General features: G+C 46.8%; 1 protein-coding gene across 2 annotated transcripts in view; it reads left to right on the top strand.

Annotated features, from left to right (window-relative positions):
- Positions 1–16,131, top strand: part of CHD9 (chromodomain helicase DNA binding protein 9) — a 221,161-nt gene that overhangs the window by 9,422 nt on the left and 195,608 nt on the right. The window contains exon 1 of one of the 2 annotated variants that reach the window (XM_072827070.1): positions 8,348–8,734. The exons of the other annotated variant lie outside the window; for it this stretch is intronic. The gene's annotated coding sequence lies outside the window, so the exon portion shown is untranslated. Of the gene's footprint in view, positions 1–8,347; positions 8,735–16,131 lie in introns of those variants that run through there. 2 annotated transcript variants of the gene reach the window in all.

The following is a 16,131-nucleotide window of genomic DNA, read 5'->3' as shown; positions in this document are numbered from 1 at the left end:
TAGGTCTGGGTTCACAGCCCGAGCTCCACTACTTACTGGCCTTGCGTGTGGTCTTGGCAAGGCGCTGCACCACTGGGACCTCCGTTTTCTCTGCTGAAACTGGAGCTAATGTTGTTACCTACCACTTAGGGTTATTGAGTGAGATGTACAGAGGAAGTCCTCTGTACACAGACATTGTCATTATTGTTAGTTTGGCATTCAAATTCCTTCTGGATCTCCTCCAAGAGGTTACAAACCAAGGCCAGCTAGGCCTTTCCAATACTTACCTTCCAATATGACAGGCTTGTGCGGCACATGTTCCTGTACCTTCTCCCCCGGTCACCTCCTCTTCCTGGCCAACCCACATTCTCTCCCAGCCCCTGTCTCTCAGTCACCCCACACTCCAGCCAAACAGACAACCCATCTAAAGTGTCCTCTGCCAGTTCACACAGACACATATCCTCATTCCTTCAAAGTCCCCTGAAACACCACTTCCTCTGTGATACCACCTGACAGCCAAACAAGAAGTCCCCTCTCTTCCTGCCAACTGCCAGAGTGCCTGCTGTGCCCACTCTTGCCTTACAGCCTTTATCACTTTAGACCCTGCACCGGAGCAAGGGGACTGTCCTTCCTTAACAGTCCTCATCTCTATTCAATCTTGCCATCCCACCTGCACACAAGGGGCTCCCCACGCCAGCTGGTGGTCTTGTTTGCCTGTGGTAAGTTTTGACAAGACAATGGGAGTAGGGGAAAGGACATATCCTGGGTGCGGACTGTGTTTAACTGGACAGGCAGCCGGTGAGGGCTGAACTCAGAGGTCGAGAGTCTGACCCTGGGTCACATATGTAGATGTGTATATAAACACGCTCATCATATCATAGCAAGGAAGGGGGGTTAATATATATGTTAATTATGGGAAAATATACATGACATAACAGAGTGGTGACTCAGGGGGACCAGCCGCCAGCAGCTGGGCACCCTCCGAACCTTGGAACTGGAACCCCATGCAGGAAAGCTGGATTCTTCCGCCTTACACATCAACACCGGGCCACCTGCTGGCTGGCCGAGAGTGACCTTCCAAATTCCTGAGCTTCAGCACTACGGGCTCTTAAATAAAACCCTTTTGGCGTGAAAAAAAAAAAAAGACCATTTTAGCCATTTTAAAATGTACAGTCCAGTGACATTAAATATGTTAACATGGCTGTATAACCAATATTCACCACCACTCATTTCTAGAACTTTTTCATCTTCCTAAACTCATGAAACATGGGTTTCACTGTTTGATTAATTTTTTAAAAATATTTTATTTATATTCATGAGAGACATAGAGACAGAGAGAGGCAGAGACATAGGCAGAGGAAGAAGCAGGCTCCATGCAGGGAGCCCGATGTGCAACTGGATCCCAAGACCCCAGGACTACACCCTGAGCTGAAGGCAGATGTTTAACCACTGAGCCACCCAGGCATCCCACTGTTTGATTAATTTTAATCTCCTCCCTGTTGCCTCATTCCTCCAGCCTCAGACAACCATCTTTCTACTTTCTGTCTCTACAATTTTGACTACTCTTAAGTTCCCTGAACACATGATATTGTGCAACATTTGTCCTCTTGTGATAGGCTTCTTTCACTTTGTATGATGTAGCGGGTGTCAGAATGTCCTTTTTAAAACAGAATAGTATTTTATTGTATGCATACATGGCGTTTGGTTTCATCCACTCATCTGTCCATGGACACTTGGGTTGCTTCCAAATTTTGACCATTATGAATAATACTGCCATGAACATGAAGGTACAAATATCCCTGCTCTCAGTTCTTTTGGGTGTGTATCCAAAGTGAAATTGCTGGATCATAGGGTAATGCTATTATTTTATTTTGGGGAGAATTGCCATACCATTTCCATAGTGTCTGTACCATTTTACATTCCCACCAGCAATGCACAAAGGTTTCTATTTCTCCACGTCCTTGTCAACATTTGTTATTTTCTGGGGTTTCTTTTTTATAACAGCCATTCCAATAGGATCTCACTGTGGTTTTAATTTGCATTTTCCTGATGACTAGTGATTTTGAGCATCTTTTCTTGTACTTTTTGGCTATTTATATATCTTCTTTGGAGAAAGGTCTATTAAGTCCTTTGCTCATTTTTGAATCAGGTTGAATTTTGTGTTTTTGCTTTTGCTTGTTTGCTGTTGAGTTACAGACATTCTTTATATATTCTGGATATTCGTCCCTTATCAGATATACGATTTGCAAGTGTTTTCTCCCATCCTGTCTTTTCACTCTGTTGATGGTGTCCTTTGATACAGAAAAGTTTTTAATTTTGATGAAGTTTAATTTGTCTATTTTTTCTTTTGTTGTCTGTGCTTTTGGTGTTACTCCAAGAAATTGTTGTCAAATCCAATGTCACGATGGGTTTCATCTATGTTTTCTCATAGGAGTTTATAGTTTCAGATTTTATGTTTAGGTCTTTGATCCATTTTAAGTAATTTTTGTAATTTTAAGTATCCAGTTTCATTCTTTTGTATGTAGATATCTAGTTCTCCCAACACCATTTGTTGAAAAGACTGTTCTTTCCTCATTGAATATTTTTGATCCCCTGTTGAAGATCATTCAACCATATTGTGAGAGTTGATTTCTAGGCTCTGTATTCTATTCTGTTGGTCTAAATGTCTGTTTGTATACCAGTAGCACACTGTTTTCATTACTATACCTTAGTCATAAAATCAAAAAGTATGAGTGCTCCTGCTTTGTTCTTCTTTCTCCAAATCATTTTGGCTATTTGGGGTTTCTCAAGATTCCATATATTTTAGTATGGATTTTTCTATTTCTAAAAAGAAATTGGCATTTTAATAGAAATTACATAGAATCTATAGATCAGGGATCCCTGGGTGGCGCAGCGGTTTGGCGCCTGCCTTTGGCCCAGGGCGCGATCCTGGAGACTTGGGATCGAATCCCACATCAGGCTCCCTGCATGGAGCCTGCTTTTCCCTCTGCCTGTGTCTCTGCCTCTCTCTCTCTCTGTGACTATCATGAATAAATAAGTAAAATCTTAAAAAAAAAAAATCTATAGATCGCTTTGAGTAGTATTAACATCCTAGTGTTAAGCTTCCATATCTATGAACATGGGATGTCTTTCCATTTATTTGTATCTTCTTTAATATCTCTCAGCAACATTTTGCAGTTTTCTATGTACAAGTCTTTCACTTCCTTGGTTAAATTTATTCCCGAGCATTTTATTCTTTGATGCTTGCTTCTACTTTTTGAGGGTCTTGATATATTGAAAAACGAAGAAATACAAAACAAGATGCTAGAATGGTGGTCAACTTAAACTATATAATCCTCTTCATGTTTCTCAGGGGCAACATATATAGACAGTAGTAGAATTATATAGTGTCAAAGTGTAACTTTGAGTACTTTCATCAGTGTGAGATTCCCCCTGTCCACTCAACTCCACCATGATGGGAGGAAATGGGCTGGACGGTTCCTCTTCCTGGGATAGGATTGGGAATAGCATTATACTTCTCCAGGTGGGTCCTGCTGAGGGATCCAGCAAAGGCCCAAAGTCACCATAAGCCTAATCAAAGCATCTCCCCTGCATGTGTTGCTGAGAATATTCAAACCCCTTTGAAGCCTCATTCCAGAAGACGTCCAAGCCCCTAAGTCATGCAGGCTTTCTGCCTGGAACAGAAACAGTCACCCAGAAATGCAGATGAAATAGAACAACCAGCTTGCCCACCCCCACAGCCTTACCAACCCCGCGGGGATTTTGTTAGCTGTGTTTCTGGCCCACATCAGTTTCAGTTTGAGGAGTTTTGTGAGGACAAAAGGTGAAGGAGCACAGAGTGTGAGGGCTAGGCCCTGCTCAAGCATTTCCTTACCCCCTGGAAGTCTTTGAAATAGCAAGCCTCTTCTCCTCTGTCATTCAACTGTCTTAGGGCTTTCTTGACCTCAGAGTCTCCGGTAAAACTCTGTTCTTTCTCAGGCAGTGATTTATTTTGCTTCTTGGTTTTGTTTTGTTTTTGTTTTTGTGCCTTTGGGGATGCACAAGCAACACACACACACACACACACACACACGCACCATTCTCTGTCACTCCACATGCCTTCAGAACTCTTAGGCTGCAGGGTCTGGAGACAGTCTCTGCCTCCTCTCTCCTCCTCCTCCTTCTCCTCCTCCTCCTCCTCCTCCTCCTCCTCCTCCTCTTCCTCCTCCTCTCTGCTAAAGTCTGTTGTTGTCTTATCCCCAGCCGGAAGCCCCTCTGTCACAGGGCCAGGTTCCTGGCCACTTGTTCTACTCCAGCTGCTGCTCCTGCAGGCTCTAGCCAACTCCTATTTCCATAGCAACTGAAACTCATTTTTCCATCCCTGCAGTTCCACTTTGGAAAGGAAACCCATAACAGTCTTTTAAAAGAAAAAAAAATTGAGCTACATCTGGCATAATCAACTTGGACTCTACAGAATTTCTAGCTCCCCCAACTCCCTGGTCCCCTAAAGACCCTCCCTTACTTCCCTCCATCAGCCTCCACCCCTCTGGCTCCCCAGGGCTCCTGAATCAAAAGCAAGTCCAAGGAGAAGTCTGTGTAGGTCCTTTCTTTAAATTAATGCAAGATGACTTTGTGCATTGACAACACAAAAAGAGGAGGTTAGAGGCTATATTCCAAAGCATCAGGTGATATTAACCTGCATCACCAGGGATGCCTGTTTATTTACCTTCCTCTTGGCTGGAGGGGGTCAGAGATTGCCTGAATATGTCATGTCATCTCTAAAGATGAAATTCCTACTCTCCAACTCTCAGGCAGCATGTCTCCAGATTGTTTGAGCAAGATTTAATGCCTATACTCACAGTGTGGTGGTTTGGCACACATTACACATACAGGAACCTAGGAATATGGTGTGAAGGGGGTTTTTCCTCTCTCCTATCCCCAAAAAGACTTCCCTTATTGACCTGGTCCATCTTTGATGCCTAAAATTCCACCACTGGCGTGCATACCATTGGGCTTACACTCTGTTTTCTATTAAAAATGTAAAGTGCATGTTAAGTTGTTGTCAGCTCAGATACTTCCACCCCCAGCACTATACCTTGCACATAGTAAGTGCTTAATTAACATTCACTGGATTGAATTAATGTTTTAGCATACAGTGATTCAATAGACAACTTTCTAATCTGACATCTGGTCAGAAGCACTTCTGGAATTGAACTCTGGATAGGCACATTTTGGCAAGAAGGGATTTTTTTTTTTTTTTAATCGGTTTTCCCACAGCACCCTACCATCCACTACCATCGGGATGGATAACTGAGAGTCACATGCAAAGTGCATAGGAATCAGTTTCTAGAATAGCCTTTCATTCTTAAGGTTGCTCAGAAAACAACGTGTGCTGGGAAAATAAGGAATATCATTAAACACCTCCAAGGGAGAGACGCTGTTTGTCTAAATATGGGTCTTTATCTCTAAAACATGCTACCCCCACTGGCTCCTGCTGCCCATGTGAGTTGGGCTTTTTGAGTCACTGGTGATGTGTTTTCGAACACAGCGTGGGGGAAGAGCCCCCATGGGCTGTTGAGCTCTGGCTATGAAAAATACAAGCTGCGTTTGACTGAATGACAAAAAGAAATCTGTTGAGCCAGGAAGCGTAGTAAATACCGTGACTCTCTGCAAATGTGCACAGCCCAAACAGCTTTTTCCAGTCTGGAAAAATGAAGAGATTTGTCTGTGTAAAACCAGCCAACTCTCTGCCCCTCCTCCCTTTCCACTGCTCCACCCCCACCTCCTGGCAAGGCCTCCCACCCTGCCCCAGACATTCAGTCATCCGCTTTCATCCTTTGTGACTTGCTTTGCCCCAGGAAATAACATTGCCCAGGCTCTGGAGAGATACACCAGCCTCTCCCAAGCATCTTTGAGAGATGTCTGTCTGGTTGGGTTTTGCCAGTCATTTCTGACCTTGGCCAGATGCGGCTCACAGCAGAACTGTCCAGGAGGCAATAGGTCTGGTGTCTCCTCTTCCTGTGCTTTATATTCCCTCTCCCAATTCCCCCTTGCTTTTCCTTTGAAAGAACCTTTATGCCATCCCAACTTCCAGGAGACGGTGTTTAGAGGGAACACTTGCAAAAAGTGAGGGTTTAAAAGCACTCTCTTTAGGCTAGTACAGAGGGTGGAGGTGGAATGGGAAAATTTTCAGTGACTCCAAGACAACCAAAACCAGGACAACCATTTGTGGGTATGGTTTCTATATGGGAGGGACTTCCAGAGAAAATCTGGGCTGCATCTTGCCTTGAAGATACATTTGCATGGCAACTATGCTGTGTTTTCTTTGATGGTATATTTGCAGGTGGAGTGCAGGGATGGGGAGAAGGCAGGTGGGGCTGATGCTGAGAAAGACTGTGGGGCTGTAAACACTCACCCACGGGTGCACTGCCCCGGAGACCACATATCCAACCTGCAGTTCAGTGTATTGGATAGGGCACTGGGATTGGAATCAGAGCAATGGATTTGAACCTTGGCTTCTATGAGTAGGGAGTATCTGTCATTCATTTCCATATCCACAGCACCTAGCACAAGCCTGACAACAGCAGGTGCCCTGTTAATGTTTGTGGCGTCAGTGAGTGAATGAATGAGCCAATAACCTTGGATACTTTTCCACTGTGAGCCTCAGTTTCTTGCTCTCTAATTAAAAAATAATATAAAAAATCTAACAATTACTCTACCTAGCCTAATAGGTGAGGGTGGGGGGGGGGGGAGAGAGAGAGAGAGAGAACAAAAGTTGAACATTTTTTATTCTCTGTAAAGTGGAATTCCGAAGTCAGTTTGGCCTCAGGTTCTATGCCTTACCTTTAGTGTATAGGTCCTTTATCAGGAGGAAGGGCTGTACTCTAGAGGTTCCCCCCAAACACTTCTCCATCCTATCATCTGAGTACCTTGAGGACAGGAGGGCATTTTGGGTGCTTTTAGCAAAGCAGTTTAAATCTGACAACAATGACTTTTAAGGTTCTCAAGTCTTGGTTTATAGCCACTGCTACAGCAGTCCTATACTGGTCTCAGAATTTCCATGAAACCGTCCCCAGGAATGGCCCATGCCTGAGCTCAAACAGCAGATTTGCACCAGCAGGTGCTGGGGGAAAATCTGCCCCTGGATCTTTGTCCATGCTGGTTCCTTTGCCTGCAGCACCCGCCTTCCCTTGCCCTGGTCCAGCACCAACTGGACCTTCACATCCCAGCTTAGATCTCATTTCTTCCAGAATGCATTCCCTGACTTGTCCCCTCTGTCATTCAAGCTTAGCCTCTTCCGAAATGCCCTCTCCAGGTTCACTTTAGCTGTCCAAGTGCTTGCCCACTGAAGCACAATCTCCCTTTCACCTGTCTGCCTCCCTCTTAACCGGTGGGCCCCCTGAGGACTGGGACCAGGTCTCTCTTGTTCATTGTGGTAATCTCAGTGCCAAACCCCAGAAAGGTGCTCTGTAGATGCATGTTAATGAAATGAATAGCCACAGTGTGTTGGAGGAGATGGGAGACAGAGACCCGAGTCATGCAGATTTTCCTAGGAGGGTATTCCCCTGCCGCATAGAAACACTTCTTCCTACCAAAATGGCTTGCATACAAACTAAGTATGTGAATCTGTACACACCCAGAGAGATGCATGCACACACCCTGCTGCAGGCAGTCACTTGTGCAGAGCACTTTCCCTTGCTCTGAAATGTCTCTTTGCTGTCCTGTCCCACCCCTCTTCCTCACTCCCTGTGTATAAGGAATTGCAGGAATAAAAGAATTTAAGTGGCCAAGTAAAGGTAATGCCAGGGAAAGAGATTTGATTATCATGCCTTGACCTATCATCTTTCCTCATCTCTCTCTCCCTCTCTCTTCCTCTCTCCCTTGCATTATAGATTACACCCCACTGTAAAGCAATTCTACTTATCTCTCTTGTTATAATTCAGGAAGACTAAACTTAAAAAAAAAAAAAAAAAAAAGCTGAGTACATGGTTCCCCTAGCTCTTTGGAATCCTGCCAAATAAATGTATCTTTAGGCAAATAGCTTTCAACTCTGTGCCTCAGTTTCCCTCTTATCTCTCCCCGGAGATGAGGACAAGAAGCTATCCTTCAAACACAGTATGTTTCTTGGGGAAAAAGAGCTCCTGAAGTCCCCAGAGTCACTGGTCATGATTTTGTCAAGTACGAGAGAAAGGAAGGGGTTATTTGATTCTTCAACAGGCAGGTGAATTATAAGTTGTTTTAAAAGTTGACTCAGATTTGGTCAGAGGTGGAGGTAGTGGCATGCCTTACCCAAAGAGAGAGGTCTGGACTGCCACATGACCTGGCCTTGGAGAGGAGGAGAATGTCTGAAGCAGGTGGGAGGGTTGCTGGGAGGGACCCAGCTGGCCACAGATGCAGCGTGATAAAATGACAGAAGCCTGAAAGTGTCTCGTGAGCCCTGGGAACAGCAAGCAGCCCTACATCCTACGTGTGCCAGCCAAGGCCCTTGGCCATGTGGCTTCATCTGACCTCCTCTGGCCTCTTCCCAATGCTGTCTGCTATGCAGCAGATGTAGAGGATCTGCTTCCTAGGTCAGGATGGCAAGCGGAGTGTTGAGGTGAATTCCGACGGCTAAACATTTATTTGGCCGAAACTGTCAGCCTTCACAAAATTTTTCATTTAAATCCATTGTCAAGCTGGGAGACTTCATGTCAAATCCCAATCTCCATGTCCTTGAGAAACTGGAAGATCTGGCAACCCAGGGCTCACCTTCTTGAACAGCAATAACCAGCTAGAGGTGAGTAGCTGCAGCCCTTTCCAGGGAGGACTTGCTGTCTCCAGTCCCCACTGCCACTACCCACTGCTCCTCCCGGCTGAGCAGGGTCAGCTGCCTTTATCACCTTATCCCACAGGCTGTTTATGTTACCTGATGGGCAGCCGAAGGCACTTGATGGTGTGTGACCTCTGCCTGGGTGAGGACCTTGTATCCCCTAGGCCCTTGCTGATGCATGGAACTGGCTGTCCTTCCTGGGCCCGGTTGATGCTGATATGCATGCTTTCAGGGCTGAGGGTTGGGCTTTTTCTGCCCAGAAGGGGTAAGGTGCCATTATTGTGAGGAAATACAAGGCCATGGGCTAAGGAGCAGGCCAGGACCTGTTCCTCCCTTCCCAGATAACACACTCCCACTTCAGCAGTAACCTTCTGGGAATTGTGCCTGCTTGTGACTTTTCTTGTCTCTATTCTATCAGTGACTTTCAAAAAGGACATTTCAGCCAGCTAAAGGGAGCAGATGGCACTGTATCAGGCCTCCTGCAGGCTGACTATTGGGGGGGAATCAGGGTTTTCCTGTGATTAGTTCTTGTACCTGGTAAGCTTTGATCTCTCAGGCTGTTGAGGTGTGTTCTCCCAAGGAAAGAATCAGGCCATGCTTAACCTTGATCACCGAAATCACTGTTCTCCTTGCCCTTCTTTTATAAACAAGGAAATTGGAACAGAGCTAAGAGAGGCTTTTTTCATACACTTTAGGAAAGAATGAGCAATGGAAAAAGGAAATTGAGAGCTTTGGGGAGTTTATAGGAGAGGAGCATTTGAGTTTGAAATCGGAGCTGGGAATCCATATGTTTGGAGGAAAGAAAAGAAAAGAACAGCCACACGCACCGAGCTTCAAGGGGAAGTGCGGAAACAGTTATGGGAAAGGGGGCAGGGAAGCCCACGTGGGTCTCCTTTTATCAACCCCAGATGCTCAGGCAACAGTCCTCAGGATGCCCGTGAAAGGGTCCAGAGCCTGCTGTGTTAGACTCGGTGCTTTCTTAACTGCCAAGGAGCACGTGAATTCAGTGGCAGGGAGCTTTCTCCTGCGTGCTCCACGACTCCCTGAGGCCCCATGGGGGTCTGAACGACACCCATGGTACAGAGCCCAGGCTACCTCTAGAGTTGGAAGTGGACAGCACTGGTTCACTGGGCACCCATCCCCGCCTGTCCACCCCCATCAAGCAGGGGCCGCCCAGCCTGCCTCTGTTGACCCATGCCCCCGACTAACCTGGGTCCAGCTTGCTATTCCACCTGCACAAATGACTTAGCCTCTCCAGCCTCAGTCTTACCATCTTTAAATGGGGGCGGGGGGCATCGTTGGTGAGGTGCCTAATGAGATATGTGTAAAGGGTTCTAGAAAGAGTAAAGCACAAAACGTTTTGTCGGCTATTCATTATACTTTAAGAAATTACTGTGGAAATTTCAAATATATGTGCAGGTAGACAAGATAAACCCTCCTACACCCATAACCTAGCTTCAGGAATGATTGACTCATGGCCAATCTTAATTCTTCTATATCATCCACTTTCCCTATCCCCGTGTTATGCTGAAGCAAATATAGGAGGGAACTGGGAGGTATTTTATTATTTCATCTCATTATCAGATGTGTATCGCTGACTTGATCCTTCAACAGTTGAAACTTACCCACTCCTGAGATGTCCCTTTCTGCACCTTTTCCCCCTTTCAGCGTGCCACATCTACCATCCCCACCAGGCACCAAAACCTCTCAAAGCCATTATTCCTACAAAAGTCATGACTGATCCTCATCACAGCTCAGATTGTAAACTCTGGGAGGCCTGGGATGTATTTGCATTTTCCCAGACTGTAGTATCTTCAGAAGAAAGGGTGGAACTCTAAAAGGGGGACACTGAAGCATCAGTAATCGAACACCTCCTCTTATTGGTACTTTTCTTTCCAGGAGGAAGGAGTACATGGGGCAGAGAACACCAGTGGAATTATGGTGTTCAGCCATTGGCTGCAGGAGAATCGGGGCTCTCCTCTCCCAGCAGAAGCCCTGTTGCTACTGAAGTATATGATGCAGCAGTGAGACTCATTCCTTCTCAAATCCTGATGGAGTAGATAGAGTGCAGGTTCCAGAGACCAGGAGAGCTGGTTTAAATTCAAGATTAAATTAGATAATGCTGTATCCATTAGGACTGTCTTGGTAACAAGGGACAGAAAATCCAACCCAAGGTGCCTTTGGGAAAAAAAAAAAGGAATATGGGGGCTTACCTTAAATCAAAATGTCCAGGAGATGGTACTAGGGATGTGCATCCAACTTCCAACCTGTGTGTGGTGTGTGTGTTTATGGTTGGGGGAGGGGGAGGTAGTCCCACCACCAAGGAATTCTCCAAGACACCAGCATCCTACAATTCAACTCAATTCTAACATTATCTCACATGGAGGTAGTGTCAGATGCGTCAGATTGAAGGCTCAATCTTATAAGACTGCCCCCTACCCCTACACTTCAGAGGCCACTCACAAGTCCAGGTAGTCACCTGTGCTTCTGACCGATCAGCTATAAATTGGAGGTCCCCACAACCCCCTCCTTGGGCTTGATTAATTTGTTACAGCAGCTCTCAAAACTCAGAGAAAACAAATTGTTCACTTACTAGATTACAGGTTTATTATAAAAGGTTATAACTGAGGAATAGCCAGATAGAAGTGACCCCATAGAGCAAGATACTAGAAAGGGCACAGAGCTTTCATGCTCTCTCCAAACACATCAGATTTCCATGTGTTCACCACTATGGAAGCTTTCCAAACCCAGTTATTTTGGGTTTTTATGAAGGCTTCATTACATATGCACAATTGATTAAATTGTCCGTTGTTGATTGATTCAACCTTCAGCCTCCAGCCCTGTAACTTCCCTGCAGGTCAGGGGATTGGAATTGAAAATTTTAACCTTCCAATCACAAGATTGGTTCTGTTGGCAACTAGCCTCCTTTCTTAGATGCTTTCCAAAAATCACTCATTAACAGAACAGAAGACACTAACCACCACCACCCCCATCATTACAGGAAATTCTAAAGGTTTTTAGGAGTTGTAAACCAGAAGCTATGGTGGTCAAGCACCAAATATATACTTCTTACTATAAATCATAACATCACAGGTGGACATGGCTTGGTATTTGGGATTCAACTGTCAAAATCGGGACTTGGTTTCACTCTACCTCTTGGCTCCAGATTTGTTTCAACTTTAGTTTGGGGTTAATGTGGTAACAAGACAGCAGCATTCTTCCAGGATCTCCATGGAGAATCTCCTTCCCAAAAGTTCTAGCAGAAGTCTCATTGACCTTGATTGGGTCACATGACCATCCCTGCAAGTAATCACTGTGGTCTAGGAGAGTGAGAAGCTCTCATTTGTTTAGGCAGTGTCCTGGATCTACCGGGACTGAGAGGGTGGGAGGAGGCGTGGTCCCTTGAAGGGAACTTGCAGAGGGGGCTGGGCATGGTTACCCAAGTGGAGGTCCATCAGTACTGGTGAAAAAACTGAAGATGCTCGCTCCTAATGCTTAGCGAGTCTTTGAGTACATTATGGAAGCTCTTAAAATAATAATTCCCTTCTATTTCATGGAGCCTTTTTAAAATCCCTTTTCATATAACTTCTACATATTTGATCTCATAACGATCCCATGAGACTGACAGGAGTGCAAGTAGTATCTTCCCATATTACAGATGTGGAAGTCAAAGCACAGAGCAGGTAAAGACTGCCCACAGGGTGCCTAGGGTGGCTCAGTAGCTTAAACATCTGCCTTTGGCTCAGGTCACAATCCAGGGGTCCTGAGATCTAGCTTCTGTCAGGCTCCCTGCTTGGCAGTGAGCCTGCTTTTCTCTCTCCTTCTGCTCCCCGCCCCCACTGCTTGTGTCTGTGTGTGTGTGTGTGTGTGTGTGTGTGTGTATGCACAAACATTCTCTCTCACTCTGGTCTCTCTCTGAAATGAAATCCTTTAAAAGTAGATAAATGAAAATTTAAAAAAAAATTTTAAAGACTGCCCACAGTCACAAAGCAAGGTAGTATGAACTTGCCCTAGAGTACCACGGAAACATAAAGGCCTCGGAATTGCCTGGCAGATCCACTGGAACTGGAAACTGGGATATATAGGGCCTGACATGGGGTTTATTTATATCAGCTACTAGGATTCGTTCTGAGTTAGCCAGCTAGACTGGTAGCAGTCTGGGTGGCCAAGTACCCATTGTCGATGCCCTCACAGGTGGCAAGGGAAAGAGCTGGTTCATAGGCTGAGACACTGCCACCCCAGGGAAACCCTCTTGTGACTGACTCCCTTTAACTGTGGACTTGGTTTCCCTTGTCCCAGAAAAAAACCCAAAAAACAAAAAAAAAACCACGCCAGTCCAAAAAAAAGTGTGGGGCTGGAGAGGCAGTGCTAGTTGCAGGGCTGACTCCTCCTAAGGGAAATTGGTCCTGGAGCCAAGAGTGTCCTTTGCCAAGATGTAGAGAGGGAGCAGAATCCCCTGGTCCCCTGGTCGATGGGAGTGGTTTGGCTGGAGCTCTCAGGATCCTCCTAAGTGTTGTTGGGATCTCCAAAGAGCCTTCCAAAAAACAGCACCCCTCTTCCACACCAGGTTCTGAACAGATTGAATAAAAAGACAAAGGAGTGGCAGGGAGCCAGAGTACCACCTCGATTGTCACTAGAGCTAGCATGGAGGCTGTAGCTTAGTGTAAGAACAAAATCGCCTTCCTAAGGGAGCCCAGAAGAAGGATGGAGCAGAGCAGATCATCGTAGTCAGCCTTCCAATCAGACAAGCCATCCCATTGCCGTGGGTAGTGAAAGTAAAGACCAAGAGCAAGTTTTAGGGAAAATCCCTCCTCACAGAAACCGGAAGCCAGGAAGACATGTGACCCTAGCAAGTTATTAATCTGTCTGGGCATTATTTTCTTCTTGGGTAATGTGGGCACCATAACAGAATGTCCCTCACGAGGCGGCAGGGGGGTTCCCAGGGACAAATGCGTCTGGCAGCCCTGGCATGTAGTAAGCACTCCGTGAAAGCTGGCTGCTTCTGTGTGCCGCCCAGGTTCGTGGCAGGTGGCCTCGTGGCTTTCTTCTCCAGCACGAAGCCCAAGCCCCCCCACCCATGTCCCACCGTGCTTGTGTTCTCTCTCCCCAGCTATAAAAATTCATGCTCATGTAGGTGTGCAGTGGCTTTTCGGTTCTTGGCCCCTTCCCAGGCTGTGTTCTCCCACTGGGGGGGGGGGGGGCAGGGGGGTAGGAAGAAGGCAGACATCCTTTCACGGTGGTGAGTGCTGCTGCCACCTCTCCATGCCCTGTTCCAGCAGATCCTGGCTCAAAGTTCAAAGCCAAGGTGGCTTTGTTGAGTAATTCAGTGACATGGCCTGCCCACCCGCCATCCGCGGGTAAGTCTCACTCCCACACACCCATCTGCTGAGCATCTGCTGCCCTGTGTTTTGTGGTGTGGAGGCTGGGAACAGGCACGCCGCCCCAGCTGACCGCGTGGAGGCTGAGCTTCCTTCCTCCACCCCCCCCCCCCACCCTGCTGCCCTTGGGCTCAGTCTCTCTCTCTCACACACACACACACACACACACACACAGTCCTGAACAGTGAGGTTTCAGATCCGCTCCCAGGCTGGTTGGCGCTGACTGCATCTGGATTCACACCAACCTCTTCCTCCTGGGGGTTCACAGTGTTCTTGGAAGGAAGCCTGGGAAGGGAAAGGCCTTCCCCAGCATTCCCCATGCCGCGGCTGGCTGACAGCACGGCCGGAGCTGCCAAGAGCAGTGGAGTCAGACAGACCTGAGTTCAAATCCCTGGGTGACCTTGGGCAAGCTGCTCTCTGCTTCAGTTTCCTCATCCATAAAAAATGTGATAGTAACAGGATCGGTCTCATAGGATAATGGCCAGGATTCAGCAAGAGGCTAACCGTGGAGCACTCGCTCCACATCTGGCACACGGGACAGGCTTGAGAGGTGGTAGCCCTTGACCATCAGCGGGGTACCCCCTGGCTCCCTGGGGGGGGGTACTCATGGAGACAAAGTGAGTGCCATCTCCTTGGGCGCACCCTACCTCCCACATTAGACCCCTACCCCAGTTATCCGATGGGACCAAACTGATTTGCTCTTATGTACAATGTCTCAGTTGTCCAGTAACTCCCATGCCTGGTGTGGTGCCTGGCACTTCAAAAGCACTAAATGTTTGCAGTAAATAAGTGCAAAGTAAAGGGCGAGGGAGTGGCAGGCAGCATCTGTTCCAGGACTGTTTTCTGAACTCTAGGCTGTTCTTTCTGTCCCTATCTCCTCCCTGCCCTACCCCCCCCACCCCCCCACTCCTCCGCTCCCTCCTTCTGACCTTCCTCTTCAGACCTCTCTCTCTTTTTTTCTCGGAAGGAAATAGCTTCCTTCTTTCCTTTTCTTGTAATATCCAAGCTGCTAGAGCATCCCTTGAGAGCCCTTCACCCAGCCGAGAGCTGCGATTCCTCTTTCAAATTGAGTCTGTCCCCTGACTCATTCATTAAAATGCATAGGGCATGTGACCAAACTGCATAATGAGTCTCTCATGAGGAAGGCTCAGAGGCAAGAGGCAGGGAGATGCTGCCAACTGCAAGGCAAACGCTACCCCCTCCAGCCCCCAGCTGTGGATCAGGCTCATTGGCCGTCATGCCCTGGGAAGGCTGGGGGCTGCCGTTCATCTCAAGTAAATCAGCCAAGTCCTGGAGAGCTGCAGCTTGGCAGTCTTGGAAGCTGTGTTGCTTTGGAGAGTCCAACCCGTGACCTTTGCTCAACCTTCCCCCACTCCCGCAGCTTGAGTTTTTCATTTATTCAAATGTATTTCTTTTTTTTTTCCAAATGTATTTCTTAACTACCCAGGTAACATGTGAATACATTTTTATCATAAAAAATTCAAACATAAAAGTGAGCCCCTTTAACAACTCCCAGTATCATTGTCCAGCTCCAAGACACCTCCTGGTCATAAAGCTGTTTACCTTCCGGGGTTTGGGCTGCTCCATCACAACCACCCCATGAAGGCAATATGGGGGCCCAGACAGCCTTTGGCCCTCCTGAGGTCCTAAGCCAGTTCTCTACAAAGCAGTCAACATGCATCTTGGACTCCATCTCAGCTCCCTTCCTGGCAAGTCCCCTGTCTGCCACATAGCCACCACTCGCCCCATCAAATCCCATCCCTACAGAAGACCCTGCATTCTGAACTAAGGAAGCCAAACCAGATGATTCCCTGATTAGAAATTTAGGTTGAACTGCTTTCCAGAGGCACCTGCGCTTTAGTGTTGGAGTCCTGAAAAGTGAAAGAAGTGTCAAAATCCAGTGATCATCACGGTGGCTCCTCAGGTACTAAGGCCTCCTGAGCTCTACCTTTGGATGGTGAGCCTCACTGAACCCACCAATTCATT

This window comes from Canis lupus, chromosome 5 (genome assembly GCF_048164855.1).
Source record: "Canis lupus baileyi chromosome 5, mCanLup2.hap1, whole genome shotgun sequence".
Classification (NCBI taxonomy): Eukaryota; Metazoa; Chordata; class Mammalia; order Carnivora; family Canidae; genus Canis; species Canis lupus.
Note: the sequence above shows the minus strand (reverse complement) of the source record. Positions and strands in the feature narration are given on the sequence as shown.